The 7,055-nt window shown below is 39.4% G+C and overlaps 1 protein-coding gene across 1 annotated transcript in view; it reads left to right on the top strand.

The window, feature by feature from the left end:
- Positions 1 to 7,055, top strand: part of zmp:0000000896 (caspase recruitment domain-containing protein 10) — a 22,682-nt gene that overhangs the window by 6,366 nt on the left and 9,261 nt on the right. The gene's annotated exons all lie outside the window — the stretch shown is intronic.

The following is a 7,055-nucleotide window of genomic DNA, read 5'->3' as shown; positions in this document are numbered from 1 at the left end:
CACCTTTTGCCACTTCCTAGTAATTCCCTTTTTTCCTGCTAGTAACATGATTTTAAACATTTTACAATTCAGATTCTTTTTACCTTGCATATCAAGTCTTCCCAAATAAAATGTGTCAAAAGTGAAAGGGAGATTTATCCGTAAAATCTTGTCCATACATTGTTTAAGTTCCATCCAATATTTCACATTCGAAGGACAACTCCAAAAAATATGAACATGATTTGAAGTCTTTTCCCCACAGCCAACAGCTTATATCACAATATTTTGTCTGAGCTGGAGTTCTAAAATATCTCACTAAGTTTTTCCATCCATGTTCCCTCCAAGTTAAGGAGGATGTCACTCTCAATATTTGTTGAGTAAAATCTTCCCATTCCTCATCTGTCAATTTTATGTTTGCTTCAATTTCCCATTTTTGTTGTATGTAGTGTGTATCTTCTCCTTTTAAAGTTTCTATCCCTGAATATATCTTTGAAAATAATTTCCTGTTTAGTTTAGATTGGTATGCGGAGATAAAGAGTTTTATAATGTTTACCTCCAAGTCAAAATTTTCCTTTTTTATATCATGCTCCAAATAATGCCTCACTTGCAGAAATCTATAAAAATCTTAATTTCCCAGACTAAACTGTCTTCAAAACTGGAGGGATTCCATAAGTTCAGCAAAGGCTTTATTTGCGCTGCTTGATAGTAACTTTTTAAGCACGGGAGAGCTAGCCCCCCCTTCGCCTTAGGTAGTTGTAGTGTTTTATATCTTATTCTAGGTTATTTTCCTTGCCAGATATATCTTGAGATAATTTTGTCCCATTCTGTAAATTCCTTGTGCAGTATCTCCATTGGAAGATTCTGAAATAGGTATAACACCCTGGGGAGAACATTGATTTTGACCACCTCAACTCTAGATGTAAGAGTCATAAAGGGGATTAACTTCCACCTTGCAACGTCTTCTTTTATTTTGGATATTAATGGGTCATAGTTTGCTGATTTCAATTGGCTAATATCTTTTGTTAAATTAACTCCAAGATATTTCACTGATTTTAAATTCCACTTAATTTCATAATTTTCTTTAACAGCTTCAGAGGGGCTATAATTGAAAGTGAGGACTTGTGTTTTCTGTACATTTATTTTGTAGCCGGACATTTGCCCAAACTTTGCAAATTCTGATATGAGTACTGGCAAGGATGTATTGGGGCTAGACAAAAATATTAGAACATCATCTGCGAATAGTACAAGCTTCTGAAATGTCCCCTTTATCTCTATGCCTTGTATTTGTGCATTTTGTTTTATGGATTGGCAAAGTGGTTCCAAAAAAATTGCGAAGAGAAGGGGGCTAGCCGAACAACCCTGCCTACACCCGCGCCTTAATGAAATAGAATTGGATAAACTCCCATTAATCTTAATCCTGGCCGTTGGGTCAGTGTACAAGGCTTGTATTGTCCTAATTATTATATCGTGGAAGTTGAATTTTTTTAACACTCTATAAAGGAAATCCCACCTGACAGAGTCAAACGCTTTCTCCGCGTCCATTCCCATAACAAATGCTTCAGTTTGGTTTTCTTTAATATGCTGCATCACATGTAAAGCCCTTCTTATGTTATCTTGCGTTTGTCTTTCTTTAATAAATCCCGTCTGGTCCAACTGAATAATACTTGGTAAAATTTTTTCAATTCGTCTAGCCAATATTGCAGTGAAAACTCTATAGTCCTGTTTCAGGACACTAATAGGTCTATAGCTGGAACAGTCCAATTCGTCCTTGTCTTCTTTAGGGATTACAGAAATTATGGCTTCCCGCCATGAATATGGTATTTCACCCTTCTTTAACACCCAGTTAAACGTTTTTTAACATTGGGATTAATGATTCCCTGAACAACTTGTACCATTCTGAGGAATATCCATCTGCTCCCAGAGACTTATTCGCTTTGAGTTTAGAAATCGCAGAGTTTATTTCCTGAGCTGTAATCTCTGAAATCAGGGATGAATTTTGTTCGTCTGATTCCTTAGGCAATGAAAGTGTATCTAAAAAGGCTTCTATGTCTGCTTTATTATCAATGAATGGTTGGTCGTAAAGTTTTGTATGATTCAAAGCATTTTTGTCATTTGTCTTATTCCTTATTATTTTATTGTGACAGTCCCTTATCCTATATATATTACTTCTAGCCTGCTGCTTTCTTAACTTATATGCCAGTAACTTTGTTGATTTACTACATGTTTCATAATACCTTTGTTTTGTGAATAGTAGCTTTTTTTGTATTTCTGCTGAGTAAATGTCATTTATGTCTTTATTTTTGTCTTCCTAATTTCCTGATAAATTTTATCATTCCGCCTTTCTTTATGTTCCTGTTCTAATTTCTGCAGGTCCAACTGTAATGCATCAAGATTCCTTTGCTTCAACTTTTTTAAATAAGCAGGCAATTATTTTCCCTCTTAACACCGCCTTACACGCATCCCATAGCACTGGTGGGGACACTTCCCCATTATCGTTCTCCTCCAAATATCTTTGAATTTCCGATTCTAATTCTTCCTTAATGCTTCCTTTTAATATACTGGCATTAAGTCTCCAGAATGTTCTTTTTTCAGCTGTCAAGGCCAAAGTTGCATAAACTGGACTATGATCAGATAAGTCAGCCACCCCAATCTCACAATTCTATCTATATTGTACATTAGTATGTAATTGTAATCCTTAGTTGTAGGATTCAGTTCTCTCCATACATCCATGATACCTAATTCCCCCATCATATGTCTAATTTTATTTGGAATCACATTCTTTTTTACTCCCCTCCCTGAGGTGTCTAATAGGGGGTCCAGCCTTTGGTTCAGATCCCCTCCTGCGATTAACACCCCTTTTCCCCCTCAGATGCCATCAAATCAAACAATTATCTATAAAAAGTCGAATCTGAGCCAGGGGGTGCATATATATTCAGAAGGCTGATTAATACTCCCTCTAATCGTCCTTTAACCCAGACATATCTTCCATCTTTATCACTTATCACTGACTGTTTCTGAAATGGGATTTGACTCGATATTAAAACCGCTACCCCTCTCCTGTGACCTGATTTATATGAAGCAGCATATACCTGGTTATAGCCATTTCTCTTTAGTTTCTCTCGACCTCATCTGAGCCTAAATAAGACTCAGAGGGATAGCCTCTGGCCCTAACGTGCAGGGGGCCCTCGCTGCAACAGGAGTCTAACAAAAAGTGCACACAATAACGACAACTCGGAGAATACAGTCCTACAGTCTTATACAGCTCACCTTGAAACACTGAAGAAAAAAAAGGAAAGAAAGAAGTCCTGGAAACATCTGGATCAGTCATTTGCCTCCAGCATCCTCAAAGCATGCAGTCTCTGCTTATACCCGAGTCTAGCATCCGCCTGTCGTCCTCCGTTCACGGCTCGGTCACGGCGCCACGTCAGGCGCTTTATCTTCTCCATCACGTCCTCCGTGGGCTCCACGACCTTCACTTGGTAGCCCCTGTCAGCCATATCTTTCGTCGCCTCCTCTGCTGAATCATACGTGCATGTCCCACCATCGTAAAATACCCGTAGACGTGCTGGAAATGGCATTTGGAAACGTATATTCTTATCTCTGAGCACTTTCTTTGCCTCCGCGTATATTTTCCGCTGTTTCAAAATCTCTGGTGCATAGTCAAGATGTATAATTATCTTCTTTCCTTCATACTCAAAACCCTTTTTCTGCCATGCCATCTTTATGATGTCTTCTATGCATCTGTTGCTGAGAAACTTCACCACTACTGATCTCGGTGGAGCGTCTTTTGGGGGTGGCGTAGCCACCGATCGGTGAGCTCGTTTAATGGTGAGTTCAAGGGACGGCGGTAATTCCAGCTTCTCTCTCAGGAGGGACTCGATGAATGCGACCATCGACTGGCCCCCATCTTCTGCTCCTTCTTTTAAACCGTGAATCCTGATGTTGTCCATTCTTAAGCGACCCTCTTGATCCGTCAATTTAGCTGCAACTTGATTTTGTAACTCCAAAAGCTTCAAAGTGGCGTCCTCAATATTTTGAATCCGGTCTTCTGACTCCATTTTATAAGATTGGAAAAATGTTACCTGGTCTGATGAGTCTCAGTTTCAGCTGCGACATTCAGATGGTAGGGTCAGAATTTGGCGGATTGTTGCTGACCATGTCTATCCCTTTATGACCACAGTGTACCCATCTTCTGATGGCTACTTCCAGGATAATGCACTGTCTCAAAGCTCAAATCATCTCAAACTGGTTTCTTGAACATGAAAATAGGTTCACTGTACTCCAATGGCCTCCACAGTCACCAGATGTCTATCCAATAGAGCACCTTTGGGATGTGGTGGAACAGGTGATTCGCCTCATGCATGTGCAGCCAACAAATCTGCAGGAACTGCGTGATGCTATCATGTCACTATGCAACAAAGTCTCTAAGGAATGTTTCTAACACCTTGTATGCCATGAAGAATTAAGGCAGTTCTGAATGCAAAAGGGAGTCCAACTTGGTACTAGCAAGGTGTACCTAATAAAGTGTCCAGTGAGTGTATACTGTACATTTACTGCTCAGTAAGGCCTATTTCTGAACCGTTTCTCTCTGCCACTATTTACTAGGGCACCTGTTTACACACACGGGTTGGAAATCCGGCAAACGCTAAATGCGGGTAGATTTTCTGTTTGGCGACTAAATGTTGGAGGGCTAAATGTATTTGGTACGATATCGCCATATAATAGCTATTTGACGATAGCTAACAGCAGTTCAGCATTCGTGCTTGTTGTGTGGCACTGAAATTGATCCCAGCTGTACCAAAGGATCTAAATTCAATTCAATTCAATTCAGTTTTATTTATATTGCTCTGTAGAAAGTCACACAGCTGTTTAGCAACTGCTTTCTCCAGGATCTTAGAGAGAAATGGAAGGTTAGATATAGGTCTATAGTTGGCTAAAACATCCGGATCAAGTTTGGGCTTTTTCAGAAGAGGTTTAATTACAGCTACTTTAAAGTACTGTGGTACATAGCCTGTTGATAGAGATAGATTGATCATATCTAGTATAGAAGTGCTGACTAAGGGTAAAACATCTTTAAGCAACCTAGTCGGGATGGGGTCTAAGAGGCAGATTGATGGTTTAGATGAAGAAATTATTGAAGTTAGTTGGTAAAGATTGAGGGAAGCAAAACAGTCTAAACATATATCTGGTTCTACAGCTATTTCTAAGGTTCCTGAGTTTTGAGATAAGTTGGTGCCAGTTAAGGGCAGGTCTTGGTGAATTTTGTTTCTAATAGTTAGAATTTTATCATTAATGAAGCTCATGAAGTCGTAACTACTGAGAGCTATGGGAATTATGGAGGGCCTTAGTAGTAGTATACTTTATTGTCCTCGAAAGGAAATTTGTTTTGGACTGCATGGTTGCTGCATGTACATAGAAATATACAATATACAAGTATAAAAAGTATAAAAAGAGGAAAGACAATTAATTTACAAATTTAAAATTAATAAGATAGACTGTTATTCAACATACGTGTAGACACAGGAACAAAAGAATTTTTATACCGGTTTAGTTTGCACAGTGGAACTCTATATCTTCTGCGGGGGGGAGCAATTCATACTGAGAGTGCAGAAATTGAGGTTGGTCCCCCACAATTTTCTGCACCTGATTTAAAGTGCTATTCCCAAACCATACTGTAACACCATACTTAACAATACTTTCTAAAACAGCCTTGTAGAACAGCATCATAATTTTCTTATTCACCCCATAAAAACGTAATCTACGTAAAAAATATAGTCTCTGGTGCAGCCGTGTGCAAATCCATTCCGTGTGAGTTTTCCAAGTAAGTGAGCTGTCTATATAAACACCCAAATACTTGAATTTGAGAACTGACACAGCCTTGTGGGACACCTGTGCTAGTCTTTCTTTGTTGTGAAAGACAATTGTTTACTTTAACGCACTGAATTCTGTCAGTTAAAAAAGATGAGTACCACTTTATGATAGCTTGGTTTACACTCAACTGCTCCATCTTTGAGATTAACAAGGGTGTTTGAATGGTGTTAAAGGCCAAACTAAAATCGATAAAAAGTAAACGAGCATAGGCTTTGTGATTCTCTAAATGCTTCAGAATTAGGTGCATAATGCTAATAATAGCATCCTCAGTTCCCCTCCCCTGCCTATAGGTAAACTGTAAAGGATCTAGGTTGTTAGCAACCTCTGCTTTTAACATTGACACAATACACTTTTCAAAACATTTCATAATCACAGCCGTTAACGCGATCGGTCTAAAATCATTGTTTACTACGGGCCTGGCTATCTTCGGGGCCGGTATGATTACAGCCCTTTTCCAGAGGCTAGGAACAGTACCAGTGTCCAGAGATTGTTGAAATATAGGAAGCCATACTGGAGTCAGTTCATCAGCAAAATTTTTTAAGATGTAGGCTGAAATTCCATCCGGGCCTGCCGATTTGTTAGGACAAATGTGTTTAAAGTAATGGTTGATCTGATTAGCATCAATCAGCAACCTTTCTCTAAGAACACCAGAAGTCTCTATATCGCTAAGGCTGTTTACAGGAGTTTGGCTGCACTTATCAAATCTTAGATAAAAATTACTTAGATCATTGGCTTTCTGTAGATCATCTGAAGTAGATACATATTTCTGTGAAGGCTGCATATTTGTTATGGATTTCATAGAGTCCCAAAGCTTAAACATAAGAGTTCAATGTCTTGATTACATACCGTGGATTTAACTGTCGTATGACTACACCAGCGGTCATTTACAAACACACAGATGCCACCGCCTTTGCTCTTCCCCGAGGTGGCAGATCTATCCGCCCGAATAAGAGAGAAACCTTGTACCTCTATCAGCGAGCTGGGCATCTCAGGGCGAAGCCAAGTTTCAGTGAGCACCAGAAGACCTGCGTCCCGGAACTCAAAGCATGCTTTAGCTTTAATACGTAGTTCTTCCATCTTTTGTTGTAACGATCTAACGTTGCTCAGGATTATTGCAGGTAACGGCGGTCTGCAACCGCGTCGTCGAAAACGCTGTCTGACGCCACCTCTTTGACCTCTTTTCCGCCGGCGTTTGCTTTCCACTC

Source organism: Micropterus dolomieu, linkage group LG02 (genome assembly GCF_021292245.1).
Source record: "Micropterus dolomieu isolate WLL.071019.BEF.003 ecotype Adirondacks linkage group LG02, ASM2129224v1, whole genome shotgun sequence".
Taxonomy (NCBI): Eukaryota; Metazoa; Chordata; class Actinopteri; order Centrarchiformes; family Centrarchidae; genus Micropterus; species Micropterus dolomieu.
This window is presented reverse-complemented; position numbering and strand designations above follow the sequence as displayed.